The following is a 20,539-nucleotide window of genomic DNA, read 5'->3' as shown; positions in this document are numbered from 1 at the left end:
TTATTAGTCGGAGCTATTCGCTTTATGATAATTTCATAAAATTGGATAACAATGTTTTATGTGCGCTTTAGTATGATTAAGTTTAAAAATCCCCTTATTTATCCCTTACTAGCTTATTCCCGCGACTTCATCCTATTTCTCCCCCTAGGGGTTGAATTTTCAAAAATCCTTCCTTAGCGAATGCTTACGCTAAGAAAGGATTTTAGGCCAGTCAGTTTAGGTCAGTCAGTCAGTCAGTCGTCTTTTCCTTTTATATATTTAGATAGATTTTCCCTTATTTTTTTCGGGTTGTGCCACACAGCACGCATCGTCTACTGCCTACTGTAGATAAAGAATTGCACCTAGAGTAAAATGTTGTAAAGAGTTTCTCTACATCATCTCTCACCATCATCGTCATCATCATCATCATCAACAACAATCCATTGCCGCCTCACTACTGTCTCCTCTTCGGCGCAAACCTCAATGTTGTAACTTCACAGACAACTTGTTTTGTGCGCACGATACTTTTTTATTTTATTTTTTATTTTATATTCAGATACAAGTTAGCCCTTGACTGCAATCTGACCTGGTGGTAAGTGATGATGCAATCTAAGATGGATGCGGGCTAACCTGGAAGAGAATTGGTAGTTTTTATTAAATCCATATATCCCTTTGGTTTCTACACGGCATCGTACCGGAACGCCAAATCGGTTAGCGGCACGGCTTTGCCATGCAGACCAGAAATTTAGATATTATAAAACTCCAAATCCCTGCCGGGAATTGAACCTGGGACCTCCCACTAACAAGACCACAGCGCTTACCACTGCGCGAGGGAGTAGGTCATCAAAAATTATTAATATAAACATACATAAAATACTTTTAAGTGATGATGTTTGGTAGGTAAGCAATTAGTTTCAATGAATTCTATCCAGACTGTAGGCAGATATTCTGCAGTGGCACATAATCATAAATCCCGTCCGTTAGGTGGTCTGGAACAGACATAACGGCCGAAGAAATTAGAGGACTGACTCAGGGTAGCCTTTGTAAAATATTCGCTTTTAGAGGATACTAATTCTTCCGGAATTAAAATTATACCTACTATGAAATATAATTTAGAGACTGAGAAAAAAATCCGTACTTTCATTCACTGCCCTTATTTAAATGCGTGTGTTTTTGAATTTTTTCCTTTACTTGTGCTTTATTTGTGTTCTAGGTTACACTCAACGGGAAGTATACCCTATACTTTGATTCCCTTTTCTTGCCAGACACGACAGATAGACAGACAACGAAGTGATCCTATAAGGGTTCCTATTTCCTTTTGATGTACGGAACCCTAAAAATAACCTATGCTCAGGAGAGCAGACAAGACCCGCACCTACATTCAATATTATACAAAAATCATCTACAATCAATACAAGTATGGACTATACGATAGTCTCCTAAAGAGTGCCAGGCTAGGGTCCCTAGGGAAAGAGTCGCACAATACAGCTCTTTACTGGAGTGCCGTTAATTACTACATTTGTTCTTCCCCCTCAATGGGACCGTAAGTATTATATTGTATTTTGTGTGAATAAAAAATTATAATATTTTAGAATTTTACCTGTTCCAAAGATTGTCCATCGCCATTCAGCGTGGTAAAGGTGCCAGCTTAATGGGCACCTTTGGCCATGGGGCAACCAGGGGCGGACTTTTTGACGTCGTTTAATTTTAAGTTCGTAAAGTTTATTTAAGTTTTTATGTTTTAATTATATATTTTGAAGTACTTTTAATTTAGATTTAAGTTTATTTTTATTAAAATAAATTATAAAATTCATTACCTAAAAACTAGAAAAAATTTGAATACGTAGGTATACTTAAACTAGCTTCTGCCCGCGGCTTCGCACGCGTGGCCTACAGGAAACAAATGGCTTTTTTTTTTTCAGAAACAAACATTATAACATCAGGACGCGCGGTCTGAACAGCACCGAATAACATATAACCTTCCAACCCCCATTTCACCCCTTTAGGGGAGGGAGGGGGGGGGGGGTCATAGTCGTTTCTTAGCTTATAATATCAATCAATAATTAAAACTTTCCCATACAAACTTTCATCCCTTATTTTACCACCCTTATGGGCGAATTTTCCAAAAATCCTGAAACATATTTTTTTCATTTGTGACCGAAAACCCAAATACCAATTTTCATGCAAATAACTTGAAAAATGACCGACTTTCATACAAACTTCAATCCCCCATATAACCCACTTAGGGGTGGAATTTCGAAGAATCCTTTCTTAGTGGATACCTACTCTTTACAAAAAATAGAACGTCCAAATTTCGTGTCTTTAGGACCAGCGGTTTAGGCTGTGCGTTGATATATATGTCAGTCTGTCAGTCAGTCAGGACTTTGAATTTTATATATATAGATAGATATAGTCTCCAAAAATAGTCATCCACCTCCACGTCAAGAAAGAAGTTTCCTTCTGATTTTCTTCCAAAAGCATTTTCAAAAAGGAAAAACTTTCCTTCAAGAAATCGAAAATCTGCGAAATTCCTACCGAAATCTGGAAAGGAAAATTTCCTTTTTTTAGAGGAAACGCTACAAACTTCAGCTGGGTTTGCTGGAAAAATGGCCAAAATGTATTTTGTACCATCGTCTATCACCGGTCACTAAGTGGCTACTAAATCAACGTTCAATTTTCGTACATTAGTACTACTAATGTACGAAAATTGAACGTTGGATCAGTAGGTTTAACGGCGATACATCAAAATGGGCAATAATTGAATTCCGTGCGCATAATATCGCTTAACCGTTCTTCCCATTGCCCAATGTTGCCATTAGCATGCCAAACTCGCCGCAATGCATGCGAAAATCGTGCACATTTGCAAGATTAGAGCACAGGAGGATTAGCTCTCTATGCGTGTTCTATCGCCTGTATAATGGGGAGTGCTCTGAAGAGCTTTTTGACCTCATTCCACCCTCTTTTTTCTACAACCGCACCGCGGGCCACCGTAAGGAATTTCACCCTCACCATCTGGGTGTCTGGTGCACTTCGACCGTCCGCTGCGCCAGATCCTTCTTTCCACGCACGTGCAAACTGTGGAACCAACTCCCATCGGCGGTGTTCCCACTAGATTATAACATGGGGTTATTCAAGGGGCGGACCAACAAATTCCTAAAAGGCCGGCAACGCATCGGCGGCTCCTCTGGTGCTGCAAATGTTCATGGGCGGCGGTAATCACTTAACATCAGGTGACCCGCCTGCTCGCTTGCTCGCTATATCTATTAAAAAAAAAAAAAAAAACAGGATTGCAAGATTAGAGCAGAACGCTAGATACTGTGGCAATAGGTGTGAATTGTGAATGGGAATGCCCCGCACACCCGCACAACCTCCGCGCTATCCCAGTATGGGCGAGCGTGGGTGACGTGCGGGTGTGCGGGGTGTCCCCCTTCCTCATACCACGATTACCATCTCAACCTGTCGCGGACTATAAGTATGTATACCGATTTGAACAGTATGTCAAGACAAAAAGTAGAGTTTAGGTAGCTATCAAAAAGATTTATCCACTCCACTCCGTCTGCTTGCGCAGTAGCCTTGGTGCTAAAGAAAACTGAAATTTATTTATTTTAATCCTACTAAAGAGGTGCTCACTGCTCACTAGTAGCGAGCAAGTAGCAGTTGTAAAGTCTACAAAACTATTCAGGATTCTTGGCAAGACTCCTGCGAGCCGAGTTGGCGACTGACTTGTTCTTGAAATTCTAAGTGTTACAAGGAACGTATTCGTTAGAGACACAACTATTATTGAGGTCTGTAAAGTCTGTTTATATAGCTGATGTCCGCGACTTCATCCATCGCGGACTTAGAAAAGTATAAACTTACTTTTAAAATAAAAAATATGATGACCCCACGTGACCCCATGTAAATAATATACATATACCTATCATATTTCAGCAAAATAAATAAATGATTATGATTATGATTATGGTTTGCTTACTTTTAAGGATTCTGTACGTCCGAATGAAAAACGGAACACTTATTATAGTGTGTCTGTCTGTCACAGTCAATTTGCTCCGAATCTACTGGACCGAATATAAAAAAAGAATTTGAATCACTTTAGGGAGCAAATTAGAAAATTTAAAACAGTTCTCAAAATGTACCGTGTCACATATAAAAATAAAAGGGCTTGTTGTGAGCGTATAAAGTATTGAGTCTAAAATTTTGAGAAAAAAACAGAAAAAATAGTTCTTCATAATAAGATACAGCAAAAACTAGGTAAGTTAATGAAGTATAGGTATGAAGACAAATGAATGGACTTCAAAAATGGTTTTTCCATCAATTGCATGTTAACATTGGCATTATTTAAGCTTAGTATAATCCAAATAAATAAAAGGAAAAGATGACTGACTGACTGACTGACTGACTGACTGACTGATCTATCAACGCACAGCACAAACTACTGGACGGATCGGGCTGAAATTTGGCATGCAGATAGCTATTATGACGTAGGCATCCGCTAAGAAAGGATTTTTGAAAATTCAATCCCTAAAGGGGTGAAATAGGGGTAATAGCATACCTATAAATTAATTGCAAAATAAATAATCACATAAGTACTTACTTAGATGATTAACCAATAGGAAAATTCAAAATTAACAACTCGATCACCGATCAATAGGTATTGTGCGAAAATTAATGGCGTTTCTCTATAATAGCTTACATCAAAATGCGCACATATAATTGAATTCAGTTTGCATAATACCCGCCGCCGGATGTTGCCATTAATATGCAAAATTCCCGGCGATGTACAAGCGGAAATCGCGGACGGTATTATGCAAATCTCCGAATGTATGGCCAAAAATTGGCGTTTTATTGCCGAATGCCATTCAGTTGGCTACAAGCGCAAAAGAGCAATCGATAAAATGTGAAGCAGTTTCGTACACTCTTAACTTAATAAGCACTAGTTGATGTAAGTGACTTCGTCTGCGACATTTAATTTTTAGGGTTTCGTACCTCAAAAGGAAAAACGGAACCCTTATAGGATCACTTTGTTGTCTGTCTGTCTGCCTGTCGGTCTGTCTGTCAAGAAACATACAGGGTACTTCCCGTTGACCTAGAATCATGAAATTTGGCAGGTAGGCTCACTCCATGAAGCCCTCGGCAACCTGGGCGGTCTATTTGGCTTCTGGAGCGAGCTTGGATGACTGTAGTGAAGAATTCGGCGGGGAGGGGTAATGCACGCACAACAGACGGAAACGTTTAAGTGCGGAAACCAGCCCAGAGTGAAGAAAGAAGAAAATGAAAAGTCTTATAGCAGACATTAGGGGGAAAATCTGAAAACCGTAAATTTGTGGTTACGTCACACAAAAAAAATTAAATTATGGACATGAACTAAAAATTAGTATTTTCAATTTTCGAAGTAAGATAACTATATCAAGTGGGGTATCAAATAAACCTGTGCATTCTATAACATATTTTTATGCATCATAGTTTTTGAATTATCGTGCTAAATGTCAAAAAATACGACTGTAGTACGGAACCTTCATTGCGCGAGCCTGACTCGCACTTGGCCGGTTTTTTTTATCTCCTATACAATAGTGATAGTACACCTACTTTGTTGATCGTGTTTGTTCCCACAGATGGCATACAACAAACGTCGCACCTCTTATTTCCCCAGCGGCCGCCTCTCATAAGTCGCTTCACTTTGCTTACACGGCTAGTTTGCTTTGAACGTGGAAACTTTTGTTATTTTCCTACTTTGGAAGAGGAATTTGCTTTAAACATACGAGTAGATAATACAACGTTAGTTTTAGTATACGCAAAACTTGAAAGTACATAGTTTGTACAGAATCAGTAACAGAATCATTGCATGCAATCATTTTTAGTACGGATTATAATATTATGACCAAAAAATACTTTTAAATCCTGCAGGTTTGACCACCTAGTTGAATGACCGTATTTTTTTTTAATTTATAGACTAGCGCTTGGCTGCAATCAGACCTGGTGGCAAGTGATGATGCAGCCTAAGATGGAGCGCGCTTGCCTAGAAGATACCTATTCACTCTTGTCTTGAAGGTACCCATATTATAATTCGGTGGGAAAACTGATGCTGAAAGGGTGTTCCAAATCTTGGCGGTTCAAATTAGAAATGAGGTGGCAAATCGCTTCGGACGTATCCGGGGAATTTCGACTACTACGTACGGGTGCAGACCTCGGCGATGCCTTGCGGTACGATAGTAGAAAGGTGAAGGAGGAACCAGGTTGAAAAGTTCTTCGGCACACTCTTAATAAAAATAAAAAAAAAATCCTGTAAAATACCGATAGACAGACCGCAGGCACCAGCTGATTCGAGCCGCGTTCGCTCACAGCCGCTTGCTTGGGGAGACCATGTTTTTCGAGGACAACGACTCAACACCTACCAAACTTGTAACTTCATAAATTTTAATTAATAATATTTTTGAAATTTTGTATACCTACCTATATTATATTCTGTATGTAAAACTAAATATAAAATACTAAAACTATAACGTTGTATAATAATACTTACTGTTTACATAGCTAGATATGAGATAGACGTGACGACGTGTTTTTGGAGCAAATTCCAAAAAGTTGCAGCACTGCGTACCTACCTACCTACTTTTAATCCCTGAAAATCAAAGAATACCCACGGGATTTTGAAAAACCTGAATCCACGCAGACGAACTCGCGGGCATCACCTAGTGAAATTTATTATTATTTTCATTGCATTTTCATAATTTTAATACTTCTCAATGCTAGCCTTTGTTTTCAATTTCATAATATACCAGTATGCTTAGTACGAGATTTTATGTTTCACCAACGTTGATAGTATTCGAGTGTCGAAACACTTCAGCGTTATAGTAAACTTGTTCTTAACTGCCTTGTTTTAAAGCTCAAGTTTGTCTACACATCTACATCCAGTGCTCCATGCGGAAACGTAGCGAAATTAAAATCAGTGGCATTGAATTTTTGACTTCAATTCAAGGACCTTAAGATCCATTTAGCTTTGACGTTATTGTGTTTCGACCCTCAAATACTATCAACGTTGGCGAGACGTAAAATCTTATACTAAGCGTACAGGTTCGCTAGCTGCGAATTTGGGAGAAATGAGAAATGTAAGGGAAGGGATATGAGAAAAAAAGATGTGAGCATCCGGCCACAGTGTTCTCCACGTCAAATGTGGAAAACCGGGCGGAATTTTAGAACTGTGTATTAAAATTTATGGGATCCTCGATATATTGGATGCGGTTTCTATTTATAGATAGATAGATAGATAGAAATACTTTATTGCATACAAAAATATTACATAACATGACCAAAACAAAGAAACTAAAGCTAGAAAATAATTATATGCAAAGGTGGCCTTATTGCTCACAGCAATCTCTACCAGGCAACCTTTGGTGAAAGGAGAAACTAGGTGTGTTGGATAGTACTTACCTACATGCAATACCGGTAAATGTATTTATATGAATTTGACGACCTCTCTGGCGCAGTGGTAAGCGCTGTGGTCTTATTAGTGGAAGGTCCCGGGCTAGATTCCTGGCAGGGGTTTGGAATTTTATGATTTCTAAATTTCTGGTCTGGTCTGGTAGGAGACTTCGGTCGTGGCTAGTTACCACCCTACTGGCAAAGCCGTGCCGCGGAACATTCGCATTTATTCAGACATCCACATCCGCATCCGCGCATGTCAAAATATTGGCATTCACAACAACCCTGATCTGCATGCCACAGGCCGATCCGTCCAGTAGTTTATTGTGCGTTGATAGGTCAGTCAGTCAGCCAGTCAGTCAGTCAGTTTTTCCTTTTATAAATATATATTAATTAGATTAATAGCTGTTATTATTAAAGAAAGATGATATCTTTGGTCACATTCAAGACATAGTAACTCTAGGTCACTACCCAAAGAAATTCTTCACAAAATGAATATGGTACAAGCGTCCGTTTCGGCCATGGACTTAGAATAGCTAGATGCCGCATGTTCATTAAATAAGTAGTATGAAGTTATTGAAAACCAATCGTACAGTACGCGGCAGAAAGAAATGTACATCATAATTCATAATTCATAATTCATAATTTTTTATTGCAAAAAATACACGTGAAGTGGTGTTACAATATTTTTTTGGAAACAGTGTATTACCAAGTATGGCGTGCAATGTTAAATGTCAATAATATATACCTAATTTAAATAAGTCATCAATAATTAGTATTTAAAGGAGAATATTGAGTACGAAACAAAATAAAATATTGCGATTACAAAATGTCAATTATTAAAATTAATAAAATATTATATAAACAGACATCAAAAGTGGAAAAAAGTATGTCAACATGCTGTCATTAAAATTATTATTAGTTATAGTACTTAGATTAGTAATTGTTAACAACAAACACTTTATCCGCCAAATTATTATTCTTTGAAGTTTAAGAAGTCATCGACATTTTAAAGCAGAAAGCAGATTTGTAGAGCATTGTCTCTGTCGTTGAGACCGACATAACGTCATATAGGTATGAGTGACAGAGCCAATGCTCTACAAAGCCGAAATGTCATTCTAAAGGGTTATGTACATTACTTTCTGCCACGGCTTTTTTATTTTACCTACGATGACGTTGCGGGAGTCATTTAGTGATAACCACAACGCGTGATCAAAAATTTCAATCGCCTCGCGTAAATGAGCTAATAGACTTCAACAGAGTAGAAAATCTATTTTTATTACTAAGACTCCTCTTTCCGTCCGTCTGTCTATCAGCGAGCTGTCTCTCGTGAACCGTACCTAATAGGTAGAGAGTTGTCGCAGAATGTGTACCTATTTCTGTTACCGTTATTGCAACAAATATTAAAAACTAGCTGACCCGCCCCGGCTTCGCTCGGGTGGAATTTAGAATATCGAGGTAGGAGTTGAATTTCCAATAATCACGATTTGTGACCGAAAATCCAAATATTAATTTTCATAGAAATAACTTGAAAAATGACGGACTTTCATACTAAGTTCCATCCCCCATTTAACCCACATTCAGCCGCACTAGTCGCTAGATTGAGTTAAAACGAGACAGATTTATGTGAGAGATCTCTGTCTCGTTTTGACTAAACTTAAGTAACGATTATGCGACTCTGAGTACGGCTGTTAGAGTTGGAATTTCAAAAAATCATTTCTTAGTGGATACCTAGGTACTCTTTACTAAAAAAAAGTTTTATTTTTTGTACGATGGTACGGAACCCTTTGTGTGTGAATCCGACTCGCACTTGACTGATTTTCGTATTTTAGGAATGATAGGAAACGAGCACGCTGGCTTGCGGCATCTAGCTTCTCCGAGTCTGCGGTCCCAACATATTATCTCCGAGGTGTTCACGAGATGCATACCATTTACATAATCTATGTTACGCTAAAAAACTTTTTAATATGCCCTTTGAAAATGGAAATCGTGCTTTCTTTTTGTAATTTAGACACACAGACACGAATGAGGTAGAGTGCTAAACAAAGAAGGTACCATTATTATGCTACGAATTCTTTTATACACTCAGTTTTCTTAGTTTTATTTTACTTTTCATATCATACTATATGCTTTTACTCATATATTTAATCGGACAACAATAGACCCATTATGTGTTAGTAACAATAAATACTTATTAGGTAACTATGTTAATACTTAAGCACTAAGGAGTTTTAACAAAATGCTTTGCCTCACCAAAAGACGCAAAGTTCTGCACCTGCAGTACGACAAGGCTCTTTTGGCACTTGAATGACATTGACAGGGGGGCGCTGTTGGAGAACAAAGGCTTAGACTATTCAAACAAGAACAAAGGGAACACTTGACGGCAACGTTAGTTGCGATTTTAGCCACGCGCCAAAAGAGCCTTGTCAGACTGTACCTACCTACCTAGTCGAAATTCATATGTCTTGTGGGAGGCTTCGGCCACCCTACCGGCAAAAGCCGTGCCGCCAAGCGATTAAGCGTTCCGGTACGATGCCGTGTAGAAAGAAGGGGTATAGATTTAATAAAAAACTGCCATACCCCTTCCAGGACAGCCCACTTTCATCCTAGACTGCATCAGCACTTACCGCCAGGTGCGATTGCAGTCAAGGGATAACTTGTATCTGAATAAAAAAAGAAACCAGCCGAATTGAGAACCACCTCTTTTTGGAAGTCGGTTAAGAATTAAAAAAATCAGAGTTAAGATGTGAGTGGCGTGCAGGAAGGCATAGAAGCAAAAAAGCATTGCTTACCCTAGTTAAATGATCAATGCTCAGTTATTGCTATGCCCTGCCTAAAACCAAGTATCCTGACTTCAAACTGTCTGCACGCCACAGGACTTATCTCGTATACAAACCTGAATCTAATCAAAATTTCAAAAATGGAAACATTGAACCCTCTATCCCTTTTAAATTGCAAAAACCGAGTCTAATGTCTACGCTATAAAAGTAGTTATAAATCAAAACCACCGGATTCAATCATTGTTTGTGACAGATGGCTTTTCGTTCTAAAAACTTGATTTCAATAACATCATTGGAAAATTAACTTTCAGATCTGGGAATAGAATTCAGTTTACTGTAAATCTGGTGTTAGAATTGTTGGCAGTTAGAATATAAAATGATCAATGTCCAAATGTTATTGATAGCCCATGGTAAAATGTACCCACCATATTTTAAACTGACATACCTTAGTATTATCCGAAAGTTTTTGAAGTGAAAGTGTTTTAAACTACGTATAACTTTAGACAGTAAATTTCGATTTTTATAATTTTTATCATAGTGTTTTTACCTATTATACTTCAAGAAAATTACAAATTAATTTTAAATACATAAAATTTCAAAAATTGCGTAAGCGGCAGGAATCGAACCTGCATCTTTTGGGTTCGCGCCCGATGCCTTGACCACTCGGCCACGGTTTTGCTTACTGCCAGTGACGAAATTAGTGATATGTATGTTCACTCAGTACTGAAGCGACTGTTTAATGCCATCTAGTAGAGCGACACTTTTGCTTTTATCGAAAGTGAGTCTACTAAATTTGAAAGTGTCGGGGACGGACATAATATGCTACTTTTTATCCCGTAAAATCAAAGAGTTCCCTCGGGATTCTTAAGCAAAGAGCAATTATTATTCTTCATTTTATCAAAATTATTGTATGCAATAACTGAAAAAATGGGAATTTAACTATTTTCAGAGGCAACTTTGCAATTATTTTCTAACGAGTGAAGTTTCTGAAATCGTGTTTCAGAAACAATAATCAGGTCAGTTACGATCAAATTGTAACCAGTTTTTTTTTCATAAAATATATAGGAGCTATAGATTTTACGCAAAATGATCCTCATTCAGCTCAGTACCCTATTGTTATATACAGCGCCTTAAAAACCTAAATCCACGCGGACGAAGTCGCGGGCATCATCTCTTAGCTTATGTAGCATCACAATAATTACTAGACTCAGCATTTGATTTAGTTGGTAAGTTTGTTCAACACAAAATGTAAGTTAATTAAATGATCACTTGCTATAATTAATAACTGAGTTTCAGCGGTTAGTAATTAGTTAACCTCTAATTAGTGAGACGATGTTAGTGATCTGCGGATGACAAGTACAAATTCTTGAATGGTAATTGCTAATTAGCCCGCCAATTCAAAGCCAGTGGTTTACTGACTTAAATTTTCTAAAAACTTTGTTGTTCTTCTTATTAAAACCCTGTCAACACTTATTTTTGTGATTTAAACACATTTTTTTTTTATTCAGATAGAAGTTAGCGCTGGACTGATTGACAATCTCACCTGGTGGTAAGTGACGATGCAGTCTAAGATGGAAGCGGGCTAACTTGGAAGGGGTATGGCAGTTTTTAATAAACCCATGCCCCTTTGATTTCTACACGGCATCGTACCGGAACGCTAAATCGCTTGGCGGCACGGCTTTGCCGGTAGGGTGGTAACTAGCCACGGCCGAAGCCCCCCACCAGACATATGAATCGCTTTGTACGAGACTAGGTAGGTAGGTAAGCAATTCAAATTTATAATATTGTATTTTATAAACATTATAGCATCACTTTAAATAAATAACGAAAATTGTACAATGGAATTCCATGATAATAAAATTTCACTTACGAGATTAAGTTAATGAGCGAACATAATGATTAAATCCGTAATATAGATAAGTATATTAATGCAATTTACTGGATTAATCGACTTAGATGCGCTTCAGTCGCTCGATTGTGTTAATGATCCAGTTAACAGAGGACTCTCCGTCACTCGCTCGATACAAACATTTTGTTCTCATTTGAATATGCAGCAACCAAAATTAATAAAATTTTGTAGACACGTTTTAGAAACCAATATCCCTGTCTGTGGGTATGGTTTGCCAGATGTTTAGAATAGAATAGAATAGAATAGAATAGAATAGAATAGAATAGAATAGAATAGAATAGAATAGAATAGAATAGAATAGAATAGAATAGAATAGAATAGAATAGAATAGAATAGAATAGAATAGAATAGAATAGAATAGAATAGAATAGAATAGAATAGAATAGAATAGAATAGAATAGAATAGAATAGAATAGAATAGAATAGAATAGAATAGAATAGAATAGAATAGAATAGAATAGAATAGAATAGAATAGAATAGAATAGAATAGAATAGAATAGAATAGAATAGAATAGAATAGAATAGAATAGAATAGAATAGAATAGAATAGAATAGAATAGAATAGAATAGAATAGAATAGAATAGAATAGAATAGAATAGAATAGAATAGAATAGAATAGAATAGAATAGAATAGAATAGAATAGAATAGAATAGAATAGAATAGAATAGAATAGAATAGAATAGAATAGAATAGAATAGAATAGAATAGAATAGAATAGAATAGAATAGAATAGAATAGAATAGAATAGAATAGAATAGAATAGAATAGAATAGAATAGAATAGAATAGAATAGAATAGAATAGAATAGAATAGAATAGAATAGAATAGAATAGAATAGAATAGAATAGAATAGAATAGAATAGAATAGAATAGAATAGAATAGAATAGAATAGAATAGAATAGAATAGAATAGAATAGAATAGAATAGAATAGAATAGAATAGAATAGAATAGAATAGAATAGAATAGAATAGAATAGAATAGAATAGAATAGAATAGAATAGAATAGAATAGAATAGAATAGAATAGAATAGAATAGAATAGAATAGAATAGAATAGAATAGAATAGAATAGAATATGTTTTATTCAAGTAAACTTTTACAAGTGCTTTTGAATCGTCAGGTTGTTTTAATTTACCATTGGTTCGGAATGCCGTTCGGAATTTTAATAATCGTTAATATACTAAGTATGTAGTTTCAAACTAAGATGGGTTTAAAGATTTATATTAGGTTGAGCTCGTGTAATTTTAAATAAAACAAGTATTTTAACGGAAATCTGGAAAAACACAGACACAAAACGCAGTCGCGGGAATAATCTATAGTCTTTATAGCATCTTGTGAATGCACGATTATTTCTCACAGCGTTAGAATAAAGAATTTTCTTTCCATGTTCTTTAATAAAATATCAGTTAAAACATAGAAAGATAACGTACCTCCATGAATTGTAAGACGTGTTATAGCTGGAAACATTTCTCACACAGCACAGTCCTGCAGGCGGCGAATCTAAACTGCACTTTACATCTGTACTCTAGATTATTATTCGCTTACATAATGTATGCTAGTGCCGGCAGCTGTTGCGCCGTTTCAGTTGCGAATGCTACAAGATAATATTATTATTGTTGGTAGTTCTGCATGTTCAGGATTCTCAGCCTCAATAGCTCAACCGGTATAGGAGTGGACTGAAAACCGAAAGGTCGACGGTTCAAATCCCGCCCGTTGCACTATTGTCGTACCTACTCCTAGCACAAGCCTGACGCTTAATTCGAGTGGAAAGGGGAATATTAGTCATTTAATATGGCTAATATTCTTTAAATATATATATATATATATATATACTGTAGATGATATCAACTAGCGGTGAAAGCCTATTAGTTAAGATGTCTGTCTTCTATTCGGGAGGTCGGGGGTTCGATCCCGGGCACGCTCCTTTAATTTCTCAAGTCGAATTTATGAATTAAAGAAACTTGCCACAAAGTTTATGTAATTTATTAGCCATCAACCAAAGAAAATGAGGTCAAAATCAACATAAGTGCCCCAAAGACCCATAAGCCAACTTTCCATGGGTTTACTTTATTGTCCAAAAAATCTAAAGATTCACTCACCGTAAAGAGGGTCCCGAAATCTATTGTGCGAAAATACTTCAAAAGAAGATTCGAAAGCTTGACGATACAATATTTCATGGTCTGAGATCAGGTGGGAGATTTGGGTAGATCATTAATATAAGAGTAAGTTTAGTACCTTCATCCTTTTTTAGTTTCGGGAGAGCAATCATCTAAAAATACTTGACCGGGAAGATGTTGGAACTTTGAAGTGGGATTTTTGATCACTAAACACCCGTTAGTAGTTTATGGGGCGTTGAATGTGAAAAGCACCTTTGCATTAGGTACTTGAAAAGGGACCTATATTCAACAGGATGCATATTGATTGAAAATAATCCGTCAAACTGTTGAAAATAAGTATTAAGCCTTCTCTATTGAGTGTAGCATAGATGCGTATTTGTAAAACTTGGTCTAATCTGAATTTTAAACACTAGGCTTGTTTAATTATTTAATCCTTAGTTTATAACCAACCTGACTTACCCCTGTTGCTACTTCATATTGAACTACATCGGCCTTTTGAATGACATTTCGGCTTTGAAGAGCGTTGTCTCTGTCACTCATACCTATATGACGTTTTGTCGGTCTCGATGACAGACACAGTGCTCTACGAATTTGTTATCTCCTTCTAAAGGTCGATGTATATTACTTTCGGCCGCATACTGTACTTGTTTTACGATCACTGTACTGCCAATGAATCTTCCTACTCTAGGCGCTTCCCTCCACCTGTTTTAAATCGTCAGTCCATTGTTCCAGAGGGCGCCCTACATTACACTTACTATAGTATACGCGGTCTCCACTCTTAAGACTTTTCGGTGCAACGGCCATACGGCAAAATAATAATAATATCTAATAGGTCTGCCTGCTTCCTAATGGTTAAGAGCTTAGGCTTTGATGAGGATAATAACTCTTCAAAATAATCCACCAGCTCTCAGATTATAATAAGGACACACGGGACACGGGACACAAATGAATAGCACCCAAAGACATCCTAACGTGGAGTCCCGGAATCAATCCCGGAGTGATTTACGGCTCCATCCCGCATTCCTCTCGCTCCCGATAGTTTTTGTCACCCGTGTCCCGGATCTCTTTGAGTTATACCGGTCCTTTTCCCAGGAAATTGGGAATTACTTTTAGCTACTTCCTGATTTACATGAAGGTTTTCTTATTTATTAATGTAAAAGGTTTTGGAACATTTTGATGACTTAACTCGTGTAGTATTGTCTATTGAGCGCTATATCATAATTTGCGTGACATACAATCACACTTCCTTCAATATCTCTCCTCAACAATCAACGCTGCTTCTCGCACGTCGTTGTCGCTAACCTCCAATGCTATCCATTCATAGGAAAAATAGTATGGGTCGTCCCGAGCACCAGAGTTCAAAAACTAGTTATCTCAAATTGCTCATAGCTAGTTCGAGGTGTCAACTTAATCATTCCGATCATGGATATTATGTAGACCATGCTAACCAAATAGCCATAGACGTGACGAATCAAAAGAAGTTAATATAATATCTTCTCATAATAAAAATCCCAATCAAAAGCTTGGATTTGACTCGCTCCAGCAATGCACGGGGCTGCAATGGCTTGTATAGTACGGTATAATAACATTGTAAATTGAAAAATTAAAAAGAGCAACCGCCGAGTTTCTTGCTGGTTCTTCTCGGTAGGAACGGCATTCCGAACCAGTGGTAAATAAAAACTACCTGACTATTCATAAGCACTTTTAAAAAGTTTACATGAATAAAAAAACATTCTATTCTATTCTATTCTATTCCAATACAACCCGGGTATCTTTAGAACAAGAGTGAATAAGCATCTTCTAGGTAAACGCGTCCCATCTTGGGCCCTATCATCACTTTCCATCAGTTGTGATTGTGGTCAAGCGTTTGCCTATAATGAATAAAAAATATTGACTGACAGACAATACACGAGATTCGGTGGGTCAACACTAAAAGCAGGTAAGGTACTATCTATAGACCCCTAAGAAAGGATTTAAAATTTATCCCCTAAGGGTCGATTCACATTGATAGCAACGTAGCATATGAGATACTAGTTGTCCTACATGAAATAAATAAATTTGGATTTTGATGGCAAAACGAAGCGAATTTAATTTTTCAAAAAAATTGCTATGTAAAATTTTATAATTTTACTTCGATTTGCTGCCAATGTAAATCGACCCTACGGGGGATAAATGACGGGAAATCTCATCGGGTTGCTAGTACAAAATAAACTTCAATTTTTCTTATACTCAAGAAATCACGTCTCAAGAGGTCACAATATCCGTAATAGGATATTCAGGTTCATAACAGCAACTATTTACGCCGCTTTGCTCCTTTGATAAGATTTTTATGGCATTTATTTTTTCCTTCATTTCAAATGGGTAGTGGGGATTATCCCGTCCGGTTAAATCCATCGGAAAATTGTATTGGATCGATTCCATTTGGATAAGATAACCCTAATATAGCTTCAATAGCTCTACGGTTAGGGAGCGGACTGAAATTTTAAAGGTCTTAGATTGAAATCATACACTATAGTCTATTCACATACACGTAAACAAAAAAAAACAGTATGTATACAATAAATGAATGATAATTATTTAACATTGATTGAGTATAATTTAAGTCTTTTACTATATTCTTTAATTTTAATTATTTTAATATGGTGTTTTTTGTTGTATTCTTATTTTCATTAACTTTGTATTATTTGTTCTTTATTTTTAAAATTAAGTTAGTTTATAATTTTTAGGATAAGTAAGTAGGCATGATTTAATGCAAAGACGTACGCATTGAGGGTCAAACCTCTGTAGTTTTTTTTTGCAATGCGTGCTACCTAATATTAATGTTTTTTTTTGTATGTTGATAATACTTAAATTTAAAAAAAAGTACCTAGGTGCTGTGTTATTGCTTCATCGATGTTTCTCGGACTCACACACACTCACACTCACACTTAGTAGGTTTCACACATTATTTTGGGTGCATGATTTTTAACTTAACGAATTTGATTTGATCGTTGTCAACCAGTATACGAGTCTATAGCTGGACTGTGGAATTGCGGTCATTGGTCTCTTATAGGGAATTCAACGCGTCAAGTTCTTATGACTTCTATAACAGTGTGGGATCAACATTTAACAACTCATCCACCCCAAACCAACCACGATGCGAACTTTTCCTAAAAGTTGTATGTTATTTTCCCTCCACAAGTAAACAAAACAACAACGTAACATATTTCTGGCTCACAAATGTTTTACAAAAAGTTTTTTGTCGTGCAAATAAATAGTAAAATTAAAATGTTTTTTTTTAATTTTTATTTAATCTCTAATCTTATTTTAACCTCTAATAGTAGTAGTAGTGTAAAAATTAGCTAAGCTAATGCCTAGTTCCATGGGGTAGAATATAATAAGTACTTATCAATAATATTTTTTAGTCAAAGTCAAAATCAAATCATTTATTCAAAATAAGTGACATTATTTTGATTTCTTGTTGATTGACTTTTTGATTGTCATTTGTTGGATTTATAAGATAATAATGTAATGGTGATAATTAATCACTTAAACTTAAAAACTAAAGCTACGAGTATTCCAAACGCGCCCACTCTCAGCCACTAACAAACTCAGCTTAATAATTCTCATAGTCCAATGGATCGGCAATCCAACACGACCTGAGAGAAATTAAAGGCAGGATCTACGGCTTTACGAGCTTATCGACGTAATATTTTGTAACACTTTTTAACTCCAGACCGCTACTAAAAATTTCTTGAACAACCCAAAACTTTTTGGCACGGCCCGGTACTCCAACCTAGTATATTATCATGAGCAGTCGAATAAGCTGGTGGGAGGCTTCGGCCGTGGCTAGTTACCACCCCACCAGCAAAGCCGTGCCGCCAAGCGATTTAGCGTTCCGGTACGATGCCGTGTAGAAACCAAAGGGGCATGGGTTTATTAAAAACCGCCGTACCCCTTCCAGGTTAGCCCGCTTCCATCTTAGACTGCATCGTCACTAACCTCCAGGTGAGATTGCAGTCAAGGGCTAACTTGTATCTGAATTAAAAAAAAGCTAACCACTAGAACAATGACTAAGGAAAACTAAACCTATACCACAGACCACAGTGTTGAAACTTGAAACTACACTAGACACGGAGGCAATGTAGCATACATTATTTATGACGACAATATCCTTGAGTACTGCAAGTGCAGTTAGATTCAGTCTATGGGGCATTATGATGAATGTTGTACAGAAATACAGGGATGCTCTTATATACCTAATAGCTTCTACTCTCAAGTGAAAGACTTGGGGATTATCAAGCTGTGAACCATTAGCGTGTCAATATTAAGTGTAAAATATTTTTAACTTCGCGTGGATTTAGGTTTTTTAAATCCCGTGGGAACTCTTTGATTTTCCGGGATAAAAAGTAGCCTATGTCACTGTCCAGGTCTTTATCTACACCCATGCAAAAAATCACGTCAATCCGTTGCACCGTTGCGACGTGATTGAAGGACAAACCAAATAAATGCGAAAGTGTAGTTGTTTGTTGGTTTATTGGTTTGTTGGTTTGTCCATCAATCACGTCGCAACAGCGTAACGGATTGACATGATTTTTTGCATGGGTATAGTCAGGTCGTCTCATTTTATCCTGGAAAATCAAAGAGTTCCCACGGGATTTTTGAAAAACCTAATTCCACGCAGGCGAAGTCGCGGGCATCAGCTAGTAGGATATGAAAAGAACGAAGAAAGATCAAAAGATAGGAGGGTAGGTACCAACAGATACATTACGCTGAAAATTTTCTTTTCTTTTTCAGAGAACGCCCGCTGCATTCTATTATCGTGCGAACACAAATCGGATTGCGGCAAGATTGCATCTCTCAAATTCCTCGGGATATAAAGGCGTTTCACACGTGCCCCATCAAAGCAAATTACCGACGGAATATTCTAGATGGATGTAGACTTGGATTCCTTTCCAAGTTTTGCTTCTACGTATAAGACGAAAGCGATGAAATGGAAAATTGTTTGCGACGTCGCTACCCACTCGCTACCGACGCTCGCACCGCAAGATGTAAAGCTGCGCTCACACAGGGAATGTTTTTAAAAGCTTTATAGAGTACTGTGCCCGAAGGTGCCAACGGGCTCCTATCACTAAGATCCCGCTGTCCGTCCGTCTGTATCCGTAATAAGTAGGGAGCTGTATATTTCTCTTGCCGCTATAGCAACAAATAATAAACAAGATGGCGAATTTCAAAATGGCCGCCTTGATAATTGTTTTCATTATCTTTTACGATGGTACAGAACCCTGCATGTGCGAGTCTGACTCGCACTTAACCGGTTTTATTAGTTTGCCCTGTTTGTTGTCATTAAGGTGACGCAGGACGCTCGACCGAAATTGGCAGCGCACGTGGGTAACATGTTTGCTTTTCACTTGACATTGTATGAGAAAGTTGAGAGGCATAATGATTTTCACCGAAATCAAGCGCACGAAAAGGGTTTAGGAAAAGTATTTTTGAGAAAAAACTGCTGAATTTATGTTTGCAAAGTAAAGTTATTTCAACTAATGAATAAATAAACTACGTCTAGTGATAAATTGTTTTAGAATTTTCATATCCCTAATCTTATTTATTTACGCCCAAAGTTGTCATTAATTTAGTGTTAAAATAGGAATCTTTTGAGCCTCGTAACTTTTAAATCAATATTTTTTTCAATGTTTTATATATCAATAAACCTAGATAATGACAAGATAAATCGATATAATTCTTAGTTTTGTGCGTACAGTATCGAATATTGTTGTAATTTCCCTCCTACGTTTGAATGAAGAAAGCACCGAACTGAGTCCCCTTAACATAGTGGTAAGATTTTTCGGCTACTGCCAGTTGGGGCTTTGCCATGTGTCTGCAAAGCGGACAACAGCTGTTGTCTGATATTTAATTGTTTAATGCACACCTAACTCGGAAAAGTTAAAGGTGCTTGCCCGAGATCATAACTCTGAATAAGAGGCGAACGTCTTAACCACTGTGCTATCACGACTTAGACACGTATACCTAGCCCAAAAGATTAAAAAAAAAATACAAAAAAAATAACTTAAATTAAACTTCCACTACAAAATGTGACATCAACCAACAAAATGCGATATTGTAAAAGAAAATACGCAGCTCTTTTGTAATTAAATAAAAGCTCCGTGTAAACAAAGCTTTATATAAAAGCTGCAGCGGAAAATTTTAAAGGAAACCAACAAACCATTGAGTTTAAGTTAGTTTCAGAAATAAAGCCAATTCTCAAACTATTGGCCTGGACAATTTACTTGAAAACTACCCTCCATTTGTTGGAGAGGAGTATTGTTGGATTTCTGTTATATTTTTATTATAC

At 36.9% G+C, this 20,539-nt stretch overlaps 1 protein-coding gene across 2 annotated transcripts in view; it reads right to left on the bottom strand.

Moving 5' to 3' along the window:
• The window catches only part of LOC117990803 (IQ and AAA domain-containing protein 1-like), a 60,437-nt gene extending 46,773 nt beyond the window's left edge, over nt 1–13,664 (bottom strand). For both annotated transcript variants that reach the window (XM_069504594.1, XM_069504595.1), the window contains exon 1: nt 13,522–13,664. The gene's annotated coding sequence lies outside the window, so the exon portion shown is untranslated. The remainder of the gene's footprint in view (nt 1–13,521) is intronic.
• Between the last annotated feature and the right edge of the window lie 6,875 nt (nt 13,665–20,539).

Source organism: Maniola hyperantus, chromosome 18 (genome assembly GCF_902806685.2).
Source record: "Maniola hyperantus chromosome 18, iAphHyp1.2, whole genome shotgun sequence".
Taxonomy (NCBI): Eukaryota; Metazoa; Arthropoda; class Insecta; order Lepidoptera; family Nymphalidae; genus Maniola; species Maniola hyperantus.
This window is presented reverse-complemented; position numbering and strand designations above follow the sequence as displayed.